The sequence below is a fragment of the Eretmochelys imbricata genome, chromosome 2 (genome assembly GCF_965152235.1).
Source record: "Eretmochelys imbricata isolate rEreImb1 chromosome 2, rEreImb1.hap1, whole genome shotgun sequence".
In the NCBI taxonomy this organism is placed as follows: domain Eukaryota; kingdom Metazoa; phylum Chordata; order Testudines; family Cheloniidae; genus Eretmochelys; species Eretmochelys imbricata.
Genome location: NC_135573.1, coordinates 267,549,793 through 267,567,306, shown reverse-complemented (window position 1 = coordinate 267,567,306; position 17,514 = coordinate 267,549,793). Strand labels below are relative to the sequence as shown.

General features: G+C 56.4%; 1 protein-coding gene across 1 annotated transcript in view; it reads right to left on the bottom strand.

Moving 5' to 3' along the window:
• LOC144260219 (uncharacterized) overlaps window positions 1-17,514 on the bottom strand; it is a 143,273-nt gene that overhangs the window by 81,200 nt on the left and 44,559 nt on the right. The window lies entirely within an intron of this gene.

The following is a 17,514-nucleotide window of genomic DNA, read 5'->3' as shown; positions in this document are numbered from 1 at the left end:
TGGCAGGGGCGTCTCTTTCCGCTGTTGCCCTCCAAGGGGCTCGCCGACTGGTGTCCCGTCTCCAGCGAGCATAGGAATGGGTCTGCCAAAGCTGAACCAGGCAGGAGAATCCAAGCTGCTGCCACGGGTCTGAGAGTCAGGTATGGTCACAGAGACCATGAGCAGCTGACCCGGCTTTAGAGCAAAGGGCCTTGAGAGGCTTTTCAGTTTGCTTAAAGCAGAGGGAACGGCAGTCGGTGACCCGGAGAGCTCTCGGAAGGAGAGTCCTGTGAACAACCTGTCACCCCAGCACGCCAGCAGGACGGGAGTTATGGGGCCATGGAGAAGGGGGACGGGTGTTGGGAGATCCCCGAAGGAGTCATAGGGTAACCCAAGGTCCCGTTTAGGTACCAGTTCAAGGTACAAAAGTCTAGTGCAGACCAGTCTGAGTTGGGGCTGAGCGTCTGCATCTTGCACTGAAGGCAGCAGGAGAGGCAGGTCCTCAGCCCTGAGACTGGGGTGTCATCTGCATGCTGGTACCATTCATTCTGGGGTAACCAGGGAATCTAAACCCCCAAGGACAGGGTGAGGAAGGTACCAGCGTGTAGCCCCCAGAGCCAGGTTAACTCCGCCTCTGTGTAACCGCCCGCTGCACTCTCAGGAGAAAGCACCGCTCGCCACTTAGATTATAACGAGTGTGCTTCTGCATGGCAACGACCACGCTTCCCGCCTCTCCCGGGACAGTGGAACAGTACATAAGAGCAGCCACACTGGGTCAGCCCAAGGGTCCATCTAGCCCAGGATCCTGTCTTCTGACAGTGGCCAATGCCAGGTGCCCCAGAGGGAATGAACAGCACAGGGAATCACCAAGTGATCCGTCCCCTGTCGCCCGTTCCCAGCTTCTGGCCAACAGAGGCTCGGGACACCCTCCCTGCCCAGCCTGGCCTATAGCCATGGATGGACCCGTCCTCCAGGAGCTTGTCGAGTGCAAAACAGCTCGGGCAGAGCGTAAGCCATGGACGTGGGGCTGGACACAACCCGGCTCAGGCTTGATGTTGTTCAGGTGCGGTGGGAGCTGGCCCCATGGAGACTGGCCAGGAGCGGGCAGCAGACTCGGCTATTTCTGGGGTGGCAGAAGTCACGGTAGGGAGCTCGCCCCTCCCCAAGCTCAACTGTTTGAAAGAGATCACTGCCAACAGACCAACGCCTTCCTCGCTGCCTGCCCACACTGGGCAGAGAGACAGGACGCTGAGGAGAGCAGAGAGCAGGGGGAGGAAGCTGTCTGGGGAAGGTGAGCAATGGAGTTTATGGCTTTAACACCTTAGGCAGCCACACTGCAAGGCCGGGCTGGTCCAGGGGGTCTGAGAAGCCTGAGAATAAGCCCGGGACACGTGGCTTGCCAGGGGCTCGTTTCCTTCCCTGAAATCAAGGTTCTGCGGGTGCTCGAATGCACACGTGTGGGTGTCTGGATTAGGGCTCAGTCTGCAGGCTGGGCGCAAGGCTTGTAGGCTCTGCAGAGAGACGCCTAGATTTGTCGGACCAGACAGGGCGAGAGGTTGCTTCCTCCAGCCCCCTGCACAAATGTCAGATGTATCGCTCTGCTGAGGTGGAGGGGGGAGAAAACCACATCTGCCACCACAGCAGATTCTAGACACGTCCCCCCCTCGACCATTCCTCCAAGGGCTTTGATTGTACCTCTCGACTGGGGCAAAGGGAGAGGAAAGTGTTCCCATGAGCAGGGCCGTCCTTAGGCATATGCAAAATATGCAGCTGCATAGGGTACCTGAAAATTTGGGGCACCCCTGGGTCTTAGTGTCCACCCCACCCCCCCAGCTTTCCTATTCCTATTCTGACCTTTCCGGCAGGCTCCCACAGCTGGCTGCTGCAGCCTGGTGAGTCTTCCTCGGGAGGGGATCTAGTAGTTAAAAGTGAAAAAGCCTCCAGCCTGCCAGACCTATTAGCACAACATTGAAACTGTTAAAGAGCCATTCAAGGGGGAATGAAGCCATTTAACAGGCATTTGCCACAAGGACTCCTTTTCTTTTTGCAGGTATAGACTGTCAGTTTCTGAATTTACTGACAAAAACAATTGTGCATTGCTGTAATATTTACTCAGAACATGTTAGTCTACAGGACCTTAGTTTAAAATTTGCTTTAAAAATATTTCATTAGTGAGTTGGTGAAGATTATAAAATCACATCTCTAAAAAATACTTGCATAGATTTTTAGATGCACAATCATCTTTAGCCTTAAATGCTTGGATCTTCAGACATATAATTTTTTAAATAAATCCTTCAAAAGACCACCCTTCTCTAACATACACATTTTAATTTTAGGTTTCAGAGTAGCAGCCGTGTTAGTCTGTATTCGCAAAAAGAACAGGAGGACTTGTGGCACCTTAAAGACTAACCAATTTATTTGAGCATAAGCTTTCATGAGCTACAGCCCACTTCATCGGATGCATTATTTTAATTTTAATTACTATAGTAAAAAACACTTGTTTCCAAAGTCTTCCTGTCCTTTCTGTCCGTCCCTTTCTCCTTGAAGAGAGCCCTTAAATGACAATACCCCTTTCCTTCCAGATAGCTGGACAAAGAGTTTCCTTTTCTTTCATAGAATCATAGAATATCAGGGTTGGAAGGGACCTCAGGAGGTCATCTAGTCCATCCCCCTGCTCAAAGCAGGCCCAATCCCCAATTAAACCATCCCAGCCAGGGCTTTGTCAAGCCTGACCTTAAAAACTTCTAAGGAAGGAGATTCCACCACCTCCCTAGGTAACCCATTCCAGTGTTTCACCACCCTCCTAGTGAAAAAGTTTTTCCTAATATCCAACCCTAAACCTCCCCCACTGCAACTTGAGACCATTACTCCTTGTTCTGTCATCCGCTACCACTGAGAATAGTCTAGATCCATCCTCTTTGGAACCACCTTTCAGGTAGTTGAAAGCAGCTATCAAATCCCCCCTCATTCTTCTCTTCTGTAGACTAAACAATCCTAGTTCCCTCAGCCTCTCCTCATAAGTCATGTGTTCCAGACCCCTAATCATTTTTGTTGCCCTCCGCTGGACTCTCTCTAATTTTTCCACATCCTTCTTGTAGTGTGGGGCCCAAAACTGGACACCGTACTCCAGATGAGGCCTCACCAATGTCGAACAAAGGGGAACGATCACGTCCCTCGATCTGCTGGCAATGCCCCTACTTATACATCCCAAAATGCCATTGGCCTTCTTGGCAACAAGGGCACACTGCTGACTCATATCCAGCTTCTCGTCCACTGTCACCCCTAGGTCCTTTTCCGCAGAACTGCTGCCGAGCCATTCGGTCCCTAGTCTGTAGCAGTGCATGGGATTCTTCCGTCCTAAGTGCAGGACTCTGCACTTGTCCTTGTTGAACCTCATCAGATTTCTTTTGGCCCAATCCTCCAATTTGTGTAGGTCCCTCTGTATCCTATCCCTGCCCTCCAACGTATCTACCTCTCCTCCCAGTTTAGTGTCGTCTGCAAATTTGCTGAGAGTGCAATCCACACCATCCTCCAGATCATTTATGAAGATATTGAACAAAACCGGCCCCAGGACCGACCCTTGGGGCACTTCACTTGATACCGGCTGCCAACTAGACATGGAGCCATTGATCACTACCCATTGAGCCTGACAATCTAGCCAACTTTCTACCCACCTTATAGTGCATTCATCCAGCCCATACTTCTTTAACTTGCTGACAAGAATACTGTGGGAGACAGTGTCAAAAGCTTTGCTAAAGTCAAGGAACAACACGTCCACTGCTTTCCCCTCATCCACAGAGCCAGTTATCTCATCATAGAAGGCAATTAGATTAGTCAGGCATGACTTGCCCTTGGTGAATCCATGCTGACTGTTCCTGATCACTTTCCTCTCCTCTAAGTGCTTCAGAATTGATTCCTTGAGGACCTGCTCCATGATTTTTCCAGGGACTGAGGTGAGGCTGACTGGCCTGTAGTTCCCCAGAGCCACCTCCTTCCCTTTTTTAAAGATGGGCACTATGTTAGCCTTTTTCCAGTCGTCCGGGATCACCATGAGTTTTCAAAGATAATGGCCAATGGCTCTGCAATCACATCCGCCAACTCCTTTAGCACTCTCAGATGCAGCGCATCCGGCCCCATGGGCTTGTGCTCGTCCAGCTTTTCTAAATAGTCCTGAACCACTTCTTTCTCCACAGCGGGCTGGTCACCTCCTCCCCATGCTGTGCTGCCCAGTCCAGTAGTCTGGGAGCTGACCTTGTTCGTGAAGACAGAGGCAAAAAAACCATTGAGTACATTAGCTTTTTCCACATCCTCTGTCACTAGGTTGCTTCCCTCATTCAGTAAGGGGCCCACACTTTCCTTGACTTTCTTCTTGTTGCTAACATACCTGAAGAAACCCTTCTTGTTACTCTTAACATCTCTTGCTAGCTGCAACTCCAGGTGTGATTTGGCCTTCCTGATTTCACTCCTGCATGCCCGAGCAATATTTTTATATTCATCCCTGGTATTTGTCCAATCTTCCACTTCTTGTAAGCTTCTTTTTTGTGTTTAAGATCAGCAAGGATTTCACTGTTAAGCCAAGCTGGTCGCCTGCCATATTTACTATTCTTTCTACACATCGGGATGGTTTGTCCCTGTAACCTCAATAAGGATTCTTTAAAATAAAGCCAGCTCTCCTGGACTCCTTTCCCCCTCATGTTATTCTCCCAGGGGATCCTGCCCATCAGTTCCCTGAGTTCTTTACTTCTGACTGTCTGATGAACTAGTTTTAAGAGAACCCTCCAGCAAAATCAGTACCTAGTAAGATATAAAATCCTTTGTTATGCCTAAAATCTTTGGAAACATAGTTTTAAAGTTGGTGAAATTTCATAAGCAAGTCTATTGTTATGGAGATCACACAAAGTAAATTAGTGTCCCTTTTTCTAAAAGCAGTGAACATTGTTATGAGCACACTAAATCTCTGTGACTGATGAATTTAAAATAATGTCTTTGTTTCAGTGAGTGAAATCTGTAGTACTCTGGAATGATTCCTTTCTGAAGGCTTAAGAGTACATTTAAAATATCCTCATCATCGTATCCACTCATTATACTCCACACCTGAACAGAGCCATCATATGAACAACATACCCCCATATCTCAATGTCTGTACTCTGACCCGTTAACCTTCTACCCCCAACTGGGAAGACTGCAGATTATGTATTCCTTACACCACCCGATCCTAAACCGAACTTCGCACCCCTTGATAATCTGTACCTTATTCCCTGATAACCAGAAACTTCTATGCTTCAACTCTGTACCGTTTTCTTTTTACTTCAACATCATCTTAATAAGATTATTAAATATAAAACCAGCTTAGAAATACTGATTAAGAAAATGTAAAACAGAGAAGAGCTGCATCATCTATCCCATAATATTTAACGTTGTGTTCAGCAGGACAGCTGACTCATCCTTCCTACAAAGCTTTTGCAAATAAACCTCTGACAAACTTCAGGGCATATCAAAAAACCCGTGACAGACACTTCTTATTCCCAAGTTTAGTGCTTTTCATTAGGTACTTTCTGCATGTCCAGTTTGCATGAGGGAGGGGGCACAGGGGTCTCTGCAGGGAACTGTGACTCTCCACCACCCTGAGGCGGGCCGGGCGTCTTGCTATCCTTTGCTGCTTCGTCCCCTTGCCGCTGGGCTGTGAGCCCGGGCTGCTGTCGGGCAGAGGGGCACCAGTTTAATAACACTGCGGAGGGCCCCATAAATCCTACGGATGGCCCTGTCCATGAGATAAGGGGACTAGTGAGGGAGGAGGCCAGAGGATGTGCAGCCCCACTGGGAGGAGGCGGGGGAGCACACAGTTACATGATGGGAGGGCTGGGGGGCATGTGGCCTCGGGGGGAGGCTGGGGTGCGGCCCCACTGGCTCCGTTCTGGCCCTGGCCCTCGGGGTGCGTGGGCTATGAATGTGCCTACGGGTTTCCTGCCCCCGTAAAGTCAGGGTGTGTACCAGCAAGTGTACAAGCGGGTTGAGGATTCCATCCCGAGTGGGGATCAGGGAAGCCCCGGTCAGTTTCCATGGCTATGGCGTAGCGGGGTCTGTCCTGAAGCTGACATGGATTTCTTGGTTTAAAGCAGACAGTACGGCTGAGACTGCCCATCTCCCAGGGCTGGAGACTTGCTGGAGTGCAGTGCCTGAGAGCCAACGCAGTTGTGCGAGCACCCCCCTCGCCATGTCCTCCAGCAGCAGCCCACGTGGGGCCAGGGGGGAGAGGAGCCCACAGCCAGGGCTTTGCAGGCTGCACAGAGAAGGTGAGCCAGCCAGCGGGCCTGGGACGCGGTGTATGTGATCTGCACTGCACGGGCCAATCTGTCGGCTGGGGTCAGTCAGTGAAGTCGGTGAAGCTTTGCTGATTCATGCCCGCCGAGGTTCTGGCTGTCGGAGTGCGTGGTACAGAGAGTCTCATGCTCCCAGCCTTGCGATGCGATGAGAGACTGACAGACAGGAGCGCTCCATTGACAGGTCCCCGGCCTGCCTAGCACTGATAGCTCTACCCAGCGTTGCCCCGCTTAGCCTCTTGGATTTCATGCTGGAAATCTTCACGTACTGAGGAAAACCGGACCTTTGGGAGGGTGTTCCTGGGAACTGACAAATGTGGCATTATTATCGATTATTATTATTAATGATCTGTATTACTCTAGGGCCTGGGGCCCCCGTCAAAGACCAGGCCCCTGTTGTGCCAGGCGCTGGACAGACACAGAGCGAAGAGGGTCCCTGTCTAGAGAGCCGACAATCTAAGCCCCTTTGGCCAGATAATGCCATTTCCCGTGCAGTGAGATTCCCCCTAGGAGCGAGCATTTCCACTAGGGGGAAACCGGCCATCTGAGCAGCCAAGAGACGTTTCCTCCCGTCAGAACTGCCTTTGTGTTGTGGGAAGCGGAAGAGAAACTCTGTCGTCAGCTCCACAGTCCACAGGCACAATGGGAGCTGGGGCAGTGAGGATCCCAAGGTTTAAGACTGACGATTCCTGCCAGTGCCCCATCCTCCTGGAGTACAGTGGGCTACCTGCATTTCTGGGCTGGGAGCCCAGCTTCCGATGGGACTAATGGCCCATAGAGAGGGTCACCGCTCCTCCGTCCTGCTGTCCTTAGCTTGCTACGCTCCTGTGCTCATAGACTTAGAGAAACTGGAGCTGGAGAAGACCCACTAGATCTCCGTCTCCCGAGCTGTGCAGGGCTGTTCCCTGGGTCTGTTCCCGCTCCAGACACTCCAGTAACGAGGGCCCGAGATGTGCCAATAGATGAATGGTTTCCTGTAGGAATAAGGCTGCAGTGGGTCTGTAGCACTTGGCGGAGGGTGGGACCTGGCTTGATCTGATGCAGGCTTTGTTTGTGTTGGTACAATCAGAAGGGATGCCAGCGGACGCCCCTCGCTATGGCCCCGCAACCTGCCCACAAGGAACCCATGGAAACGGGCCCAGTCGTTCCAGCACGCCGAGCAGTACCTGGCCAGCCCGCGATGCCCCGGGCCACAGGCATGCTAGAAGACCCAGGACAGGGATTAAGAGACCACACACTGAAGGTACCTTGATCGCCTTGCGCCTTCCAAGTAGGTTCCTCGTTAGGCCCCCCAGTCTGTTTTCAAAGGTGCTGAGAACCCACAGCTCCCACTGACTGCAGCGGGGCTGGTGGGTGCTGGAACCAGGCCTGCATTTAGGAGTCTGATCCGGTTCTTCCCTCCTGGGGCTGGGGTCTCATTGGCTCTCGTAAGCCAAGCCAAGTCACTGGATGGGAGACCTCCAAGGAAGACATGAGTACAGCGGGAAACGGTGCTTGTGAACAAACTGGTGGCGATCTGCCCACTGAGTCCCTCCTGAGCCAATGCCCCAGCCCCACCTTTCACATCAGCTGTAAAACCCAGGTGCCTATTGGTGGGCGTTAAAAATCCCATGGCACTTTGTACAGGAGTAGGGGTGTTAGCCTGGGACCTGGTCCAGTGCCAGTTGGGTAATTACACTCGGTTTTACTTCACTCCCTCCCACAGCATAACCGGATATCCCGCCCTTAGCTCCCTGTCCTCAGCTGTTGGGTAGCGTTGCTGGAAGACAATCAGCTGCCACCTTTCACTCCAGAGGAGGCTGCAGTGCAGTGGTGGGTGTGGGGATTCCTGCCTAATATAGTGCTAGGAAATTGTCTCTAGAAGAGCGCTCTAGAAATGGTGCTGACCCTTGCTTGGTGTTGCCGGGTCTGATATGTTTGTCCTCTGGACCGTAGCCAGGACAGATGCTGCCCGACCACCCAGCACCAGCTCCTGTACTGATGGTGAGGACGGTGGACAAAAGGCAGATGCCACATGGGAGGAATTTCCGAAGAGACAATGCTCCCACGCAGCGCCACCTCCGTGGGAGTGCTGCGGCTGGGAGAGCGGGACGCCCCTGGACCTCGGGGTGGAGAGGAGCGCGGTCGAGGCCGTCCTCTCGGAGAAGCTGGACCGGGTCTCCCAGGATTTCGCGGCCATGTGCAGGGACGTGTCGAGCATGCAGAGCCGCGTGGCCCAGCTGGAGCGGGACTCAAGGGGCTGGGCCCTCGAGCTGGCTGCCCTCCAGCAAGGCAACAAGCGCCTGAGTGAGACCGTCCGGCGGCTGGAGAGCCGCTGCCACGTACTGGAGAGCCACGCCCGCCGCAACAGCCTGCGGCTGGCGGGCCTGCCGGAGGGGGCGGAAGGGGGAGACCCCGTCGCCTTCCTGCAGAGGACCCTGCCCGCGGTGCTCAACCTGCCGGCGGACTGGCCGCCCCTGGAGATCGAGAGCGCGCGCCGTGTGCCCGGGGGGGCACGCTGGGACCCTGCCACCCAGCCCCGGGCGCTGGTCTTCCGTCTGCTGCGCTTCTCCGACAAGCTGGCCATCATGCGGGCGGTCAGGAAACACGCGGAGCCCCTGACCTGCGGCAGCACCCGGGTCGCCCTCTTCCCGGACGTCAGCCCCAAGCTGCGCCGGGGGAGCGGGGCACGGTACGCGGCCGTCAGGAGGCTGTGGCGGGCGGCGGAGCTCCGCTTGGGTGCTCAGCCCACCGGCTGCTGCCACAGCCGGGCACGAGGACACTGGGAGCCGCTGCCCAGCCCCCCGGGCCGCGCGCCCGCTGCAGGCAAACGGGAGCAGAGTCACCAAAGGGCAGTGACAGAGAGGGGGGACTTGGAGCCGCTGGCTCCGCTCACCCCCCTTTGAGTCACAGGGTCCATCTCCCTGCCCTAGAGACCACAGCACCCCCTGGGTCCGGACTGGACCTCTCCCGCCTCCAGCTCTTTGTTTCCCTGACTGTCGCTAGGTCCCAGCACTTGGCTGTGTGATTCCACCGTGTCCGTGTTTTCCCCGCCATGGTGTGCACCTGCTCTGCTCAGCTCGCAGGCGGGGGGCTCCGGGAACTGCAGAGCAATAGACGCAGCCATTATTGGGGCCGGCCCTGCGGGGAGCCCCTGTATTGTAACAAGTGAGATAGCATCAGAGCCGTGTGTTAGTGAGCTGCTCAGGGAGCCCTTCGGGGGCTAGGCAGTCTGCGGGGGGGGCTCTGGGCAGGGGTCCGGGGTAGGGTCAGGCACTCGGGTTTGCTTTGCTCCCCCTGACAATTGCTCCTGGCCGGCTGGGGAGAAATTTGACATTTCCCCTTTTTTCCCCTGTCCGTCGGCACTGCCCAAGCTGGTGTCTTTTCCGTCCAGCTTCCAACCGCCCCCCGACCCTGGGGGAGTCGCGCTCGCTGCTAGGTCTCGGCAGCAGTTTCACAGGGAAGAGCCTTCAGGGACCCGGCCAGGGCAGAAACCTTCCTGGTGGGAGGCATCACTCACAGGGACGTTGTCAAAGTATGGGCACCGCCACGTGCTCCAGTCCCCGTCGGCACTGCCCGCGCCCAGGAGGCGCTGAGGTTAAAGGCTGTCATGGGCTTGCTGGGCTGGTCCTTTCCCCGGTTGTATATCGGCTTCCACTGGCTGGATCCACCACCCACAGACTTACACTTATTCCCCATTGCCTCAGCCCTCTGTTTTGCTGCCCAAACTCTCCTCTGCAACTCCCCAGGCAGCTCCTGGCACTCTGGAGAGTTTCTGGTTTTGGGGCACAAGGAGAAGCTGCCAGATTTGGAGCCCTCTGCACCCAAACAGGTCCCGCCCGCCACGTGCGTGAGCCCGGAACAGCTCCCGCCACCTCCACGTGCATGAGCCCTGCCTTGGAGGGACCATCTCTGAGCGCAGAGGGAAGTTCATTCTCCTTCCTCCCTACCCCAGCCGAGACTACAAACAAAGGGACCGAAGGCTCGATCTTGCCAGGTGCTGAGCGCTCCAGCCCTGCTGTAGCGAAGCATATTAGCTTGTGCTTACCTTTAAGCCCCTGAGTAACCCCTCTGAAATAGGTGCTTTCCTGGATTGAGGTCAGAGCACTCAGCGCTGCAGGATCAAGCCCTGCATGGGGGCTGTGTGATAATTACACCCACCCACTCCGTACCCAGCTGCACCCGCCAACTCTCCCAGCAGCCATCAGTGCGCGATCGGAGCTGGATTTGACCTGGAGACCTGCAGTGAAAGGCTCCTGCACCCGTAACTAGGTCCCGTTACCTAACTCACACCAATCTCATCTCAGTAGGCCCCGATCACTTCAGTGTCCAAGTGCCGATCTCCATCAGACAGGTTCTTTATCACACGTATTCCTAGGCTGTCCTGTCTGTGCAGCACCATCCTGCGTGTAAAGCACAGGGTGAGCAGTGAGGCTGAATGCGAACTGGAGCTAGGCAGGACTACAGTAGAGAATGTGCCATGTATCGGGCCAGGCAGCCCCGTGAGTGGTGCCTGGACAATCCCAGCATTTTAAGAGTTAATTAGTCCAATGAATCGTCCTGTTTGCTGAATGGAAGTGACAGGTGCCTCCCTGGATACGTATTCATCAAGTTCCCTAAGCTGGCCCCATGTCTCAGCCAAAATTTACTGCAGCTGGAATTTCTTTGTCTTCAAGACGCCCTCTGCCTATTCCCACTGGGCAGCTCAAAGACCTCTGGTTGCAGGGGAGTCACCTTCCGGTACCCACACCTGCCGCTTGAGTTCGCCCCCAACCCCAGCTCCGCCAGTGCATTGCACTGGGGCCTGCTTTTCTGGGGTGCAGAGCAGGAGAGTTCTGACCCTGCTGGCTCCCCTGTCGCTCTCAGGTTTGCTCTAACTTGGAGGCCCTACTCAGTAGCCACAGGGCACTGGGGGCCTCATTCTGAGCTCTTACCCGCAAAATCGGGAGTGACTCCGCCGTCGGGGGTGGAGCCGTGCCGGAATCAGGAGTGACTCCGCCATCGGGGTGGAGCTGTGCTGGAATCGGGCGCTTCGTGGCACAGGTTCCCTTCTGTTGACAGCATGGTGTTTGTGAGATCCTTTCCTGCTGCCAGCGTGGGCGGCACGTGGCTCTCCTGATTTCCCTGTGTTTCTGTGCTCACGGCACAGTTGGACTGTATTAAAACACTGATTTGTAACCTGCTTGGCCCCCTTGCCTGGTGTTTGTTTGAATTCCCTGCACCTGTGTTACGGGTGTAAATCAGGCGGGCCATGGGCCAGAACCTGCTGTCTGGGTAAATCCGAGCCACTCCACGGCCTGCAGACTGGGGAGTTCCCCTTGTAGCCAAGAAATTCAGGCATCTCCTGTATGAAACCCCCTTTCGGCCCCCAGAGAGAGCGCGGGGCATTTGCTGGGGATTTGTGAGCAGCCATGAGGGATTATGGCCTGGGCTGGGGTCCTGAGTGTTATAAACCTGGAGCAAACCCCACCAGCCTCCGGATTTCCATCTGGGTGAGGCAGTGCGAAGTGCTAGAGAATCAATGCCCCATGCACTAGCCAATCCGATTTGCTCGAATCACCGCCCAGAATTCCATTCATTTGAATAAATCTACATGGGAAGTGGCTTCTTAAGCGCAGGGTGTGAATGGTCCCGTCCCCCCATGTTCTGTCTGCAGCAGCAACTTGCATTCACTTTCCACTCAAGGCACCAGCATGTGAGGCTGGTCGTACCCAGCAGTCGGCAGCTGTATAACGAAGCCCTGGCCTCAGAGATACAGCGGGGATAGAACCCAGGACCTTCCCCTCCCAACATGCGGCCCTTACTGCTTGAGCTACAGGAAGTGCTCCGTTAGGTGTGAGCCGGCCCCTATCCTCCCTGGAGCAGCCACGAGAGGGAGACATAATCTCACACACACACAGTTAAGGGGCTGTAGCAACCCAATGATGGGGAGGGAGGTAGTTGGTGACTTGCTGGGTGTGCCTGTGGGTGACACACAGGGCCAGACCATCTGTAATATAAATTAAGACCCAAAAACCAGCGTGAAGGAGCACGGCTGGAAAGGGCCCAGCCCAGTGCCCTCTGTGTGCGGTACACCGGAGCCAGTGTTGCCATGGGGACAGGTCTGCCCAGGGTGCCATCCCTGGGGGTCTCTCTCCCCTCAGCCCTGCCCCGGTTTAAGACTTAGGATACTGGCCAGGAACTGTGGTGTTAAAGCACTGGGAGTTTCCAGGGGCTGGGGAACCTGTCGGGGGCACGGTGGCTGGGTCTGGAGCTGGGACAAAGTATGGGGAGGGGGACTCCAGGTCTCAGCCAGTTCCACGTCACCTGCCCCTCCTCACCCATGAACCCCAATCCTCCATGGGATGCTTGGCCCACCTCCTGCCATTCCTAGTGTCACCTCGGCCCACTCGGGGGAGGAGACAGTGCAGGCATAGGGCATGGGCCTGCAGGCACAAAGTTGTCTGGGGATGGGGTCCATGGGCTCTAGAGGGCCGGGAGGGAGAGGGTGCTGAAGGGCCGGCAGTGGGGCTGCTGCAGGGGAGGAAACTCCGCTCCTGTCCATCCCCTGGGAACCCAGAGAGCAAGTGGCCTCCACCCTCGGGGTAGGGGGGCTGCCCCACCAGCTCCTCTGCTCTGTGCAGGCAGCCCCTGCCGGTAGGGCATCTGCAGCTCAGGCCTGGTGGGGGTTTGCTGCCCACCGAGGTGAAACATGGGAGCACTGCGGGTCCGTGCCAGCACCTAGCAAGAGCACGGCCCCAATTGCACCCAACAGCAGCTGCGGGCGCCCCAGCCCCTGTCAAGCAGAAGTAAACCCGTTTCACGCTCCTCTCCCCTCCAGGGCACGTGAAGGTAATAAGAGCTGACGGCGCCCCTGACATTTCCCGCCGTCCCCTGAGCCAGGCAGCTTCTTGGCTCCCACAAAGTACCGCGCACGCCCCCACGCTGGCCGTGCACTCACGCCCCATCGCTCCCCCGCTCTCTTCCCCCGGGGGAGCTGTCCCGTGTCCGCGGCGATCGGCAGCTGGCGCAGCTCTGAGACCCTGGCTCAGGGTGGAGAATGAGGCCTGGTCTGCTCCAGTGGCTGAGTTCTTGGACCATCCCCCTCACCGAGTGCCCTGGGTCCTGGCACCGCCCCGGGTCCGAGCGCCGGCCGCATGAGCGTTAAAGCTGGAGGAACGCTTCTTGGACACGCTGGCCAGAGAAGGGGAAATGCGCCCTCCCCTCGCTCTGTGAAGTGCCCATGAATGTAGCAGTTGGTGAATTAGGACTAAAATGAGCCTGCGTGACAGGTGTGGGTGCCCTCTTGTGGCCTTTTAAAACCAAGGCTCCCTTGAGTGGGGTTTTCTGCAGACTGCAGCGGTTGGACTGGGGGGCACAGCCCCAGGCGTGTCTCTCCTGTGACCGGCAGGGCTGGGCAACGGGGAGTCTCCCTGCTGTCTACTGCAGGGTTTCCTCCAACTCAAAGGCCTTCACAAAACACGCTCTGTATTCTTCCCCCCTCCTCTGCCTGGTGGTGCATGGAGGCACCTAGTGCACCAGGAACACATAAATGCGAGGACCTGAACTGCTCCACTCATTAAAGATCCCAAGAGTCCGGGGGTTAACCCCCGGGGCCTGACTCTGGTAAGTCGCTCTGCCTCCCTGAACTCCCCTGCAGTTTCAGTTGGCTGTGCCAGTCTTCACTTCCTAGCCTACAAACATACCAGTGTGCCGTGCTAAACAGCTGCTGCATCCCACCCAGAGGTGGCTGCAGTTACTTGGTGTGTGAATGATCCTTTATATAGTCTGTGGTGGCTTACAGGCTCTTCATGGCTAAAAGGCACTAGCCAGGCCCATGAGTCCTGATCTGCCCTCTCTTCTAGTCTACATCTAGCCACTTTCTTCACTGTGGTATCTGTGCCTTCCAGTCGTGCATTAAAAGCAATGAGACTAACATCCGTCCTGTATTTGCTCTTTTCAATCTTCCAGAGGGAGAAGCATGTGCAGAGCCGTGTTTGGTTTTGCGAGGGGGTTCGGTGTCTACAGATGTGTGTTGTTAGAACGGCGATAGCCAAGGAACGCACCTTGCGCTTGGAGCAGAAGGCGGGATGTTCATGCCGCAATCTCGGCCCATTTCCGCCCCCGAGAAAGTTGTGTCTCCCACATCGCCAAGCTCTGGCCTTATTACAGAGCGTTCCGCCGAGCCAGAGGAGCCTGGCCTGTCGCCCACCATCTTTGTCCCGGTGCGTTCGGCTCTTTCACAAACCCTGGGCCCAGGCCCTGTGGCACCGGGAAGAGAAGGCCCGAGACGGACCCTGGTTTGAAATCCCCTGGGCAGCTGGTGTCGAGAGCAGAGGGCAGGTGTGAGGGGCGCCAGAGCTGTCTTGCTGAGGAGACCTGCTGCTGCATCTGGCCCAGCTGGAGTTTCCTCAGTGCTGAAAGAACAGGAGGACTTGTGGCACCTTAGAGACTAACTAATTTATCTGAGCATGAGCTTTCGTGAGCTACAGCTCACTTTACCGGATGCTGAAGCCTCTGGTGCCCAGGCGTAGCTGGGTGTTTGAACAGCGCTTAATTCCCCTGCTCACACCTTTAGCACACTGAAAATAGGCCGGATCCTGTCCAAAATCCAGCCTGGGCCCTCCCCCAGTCAGCGTGCAGCCTCATCAGCTGAGTCCGCGCCAACTCTCAGAGCCTGAGGCGTCCCCCGGCCTGTCACATCTGTGACTGCACCGGAGAATGATGGCATTAACCTTTCCCAAGCACCCCCTTGGGCCCCTTCACGAGCGCTGTGCCTGGCTGGTTTCCTCGCCTTGTTTTCCTTGAGGCTGCGGGGCAGGGAGGGCCGGACACTACAGATTATCAGGGGAGTCCGCCTGCCCCTCGGAGGAGGAGGAGCTTGGAGCGATTCTAGCCTCAATATTATATTATTTGGGGGGTCTTTTGTTCTGTTTTCATAGATTCGTAGATGTGAAGCTGGAATGGCCCACTCTGGCCATGTGGTCTGCCTGCCTGTGGGACGCAGCAGCTGCTTAGCAGTGCACAGCTACACCACACAGTGGTTAGGACAGGTCGTGATCTCGCACGCAAGACTTGGGGGCGAAAAGTGAACAAACCAGAAGGCAAATTCAATATAGCCCCAATTTATTACTGTGTAAAATCTCCTGATGTTTTGGGTCCAGTTCCTGCTTTCCCAGCGCTTGGGGCTGGAGCTACAGCCAGCAGGAAATTCCCTTTGAAACAGTGAATGAGCAGAACCCCCCCACCCCACCTATTAGGCAGAGTGGGCATGGGGGAGGCAGCCATGGGGTAACAGCCAGGCCAGGCCCAGCCAGGCCACTCTCAGCCTGGGATTGTGCCACCTTCTTACATACCACGGGACCCACGTGAAGGCCTGTGTCTGAGCAGCTGGGCAGGTGGAGAGCAGAGGCTGCAATCTAAGCCATGGAGAGGGAGGTGCAGTCTCCTGGCACAGGGCTGCTGCATCTGGAAGGGAAAACGGGACGGCCGGGGGCAGCGTTAGCAGTGGCTCAGGGATTCAGCTGCACCCCCAGAAACCATCCTGTGCTCCAGTGCCATGCAAGTTTGGCCCTGCCGTCCTCTGTCATGTGGAGGGGGAGGGTGGCTGAGCCAAATTTGAGGGAGTGGCGCTGCACCAGGTGACAGTGCCCACTCAGAGCAGGGAGCCGTGCCCACCCCTGCGGGACAGGACTACTCGTGGTAACCCGCCCGCAGAAGCCCCACTAACACAAGCCCATCGACCCGGCTCAGTGCAGACAGACCCAGGGACACAGCTGGCCCCAGCAGCTGGTGTGACTCTTACAGAGCGAATCCTTGATGGGGTCTCTCCCTGCTCCAAGCCAGCTATAGGATGGAGGTGGTGACATGGCAGAGAGGTGGGAGACGAGAATCCCTCACCCCATCAAATCCTCCTCTAGAGACCTTTGCTCTCAGCACCAGCTGTGCAGCCCTAGGGGTCGGAGGTTGCTGCAGGGATCAGCTGTGGGGCCACGAAAGCCATTGCGAACGCTTAGATCGTACGTGAAACGATTCTGGAAGAGCCGGTCCGAACTGATCAGCAGGATTCTGCCTCATGTCTGCCCCGGTGCAGAAGGAGATGGCGTGAGTTTGGAGAGGAAAGAAAAAGAAGGCTTTCAAGGGAGTAAAAAAGAAAGTGAGTCGTTCCAGCCCACTGGTACATTTTAACAAAAATTTAGAATTAAAAATAGAAAATTGTAAAATCAAACCAGAGGAAGTGTTGTACTCGACAACCAGCTGCCATTGCTAAACCTACAGCTCTGTGGGATCCAGAGGAGCAGCCGGGCCAGTCTGTATCCGCAAAAGGAACAGGAGGACTTGTGGCACCTTAGAGACTACCAGATGTATTTCAGCATCGCTGTGTGTGTGCAAACATTTTCAGTGATTATTTGCTATTAAAATATAAACAACACCATGCGATCGCGCCATGTTAAGGAAGGTTCAATAACGAAGGGCTTAGCATAATAAGAGTCATTGAAACATTGGCCACAGTAATCAATACAAAGGCACAGGAGTACACGTGGGAAGGGTTACAAGACAGAGTGCGAGCCAGGGAAGCAGAGCAGCTGACAGGGCAAAGCTGGGAATGGCTTCGAGACTTCGCGCAGACGTCTCCGCCGGCCAAGGGCTCGAGTCACCGCCGGCCCCGTGTGCGACCCTCTGCTGTGTGGACGGGGCATGTGAAACTCGTCCCTGACGCAGGACTCCTTGAGCCGCTCAGGGCGTCCTTTCAGCTGGGCAAGAGCCCTTTGCCCCTCCCGCGCCTGGGGCTTCCCCTGCCCTGTCCTCAGCCCCGGCTCCTGCCCCTGATCCCCCCCTCCCCCGGGCCCCGCCCCAGCCCCAGGGTCCGGCCCCGCAGCGGCCTCCCTTCACCCCGTCCCAGCCGGGAGCAGAGGCCGGAGCCGCGGGCCAGCCGGCCCGGGAGCGGGTCTCCCACAGCGGCCGGGGCCCGAGCCTCCGAGCCGGGCAGTGACCCGGCTCCTTCCCGCGGGCGGGCCCCGGGCTCAGCCGCGGCCCCGCTGGACAGCTCCGCCCCGGGGCCCCTGCCCGGCCCGGCGCCGCGATCCCCGCCGCCAGGGGCCGCTGCCGCCCCGCTCCCCGCCGGCCCCGCCCCGCCGCTCCCGGCCCCGGCAGCCAGGCCGCGGCTCCCTCCCTGCGGGCCGCGCTCGCTCTGCTCCGCCCGGCAGCGGGGCCGGCCCGTGGCGAGGCGGCGCCGGGACTCTGCCCAGCCGCAGCG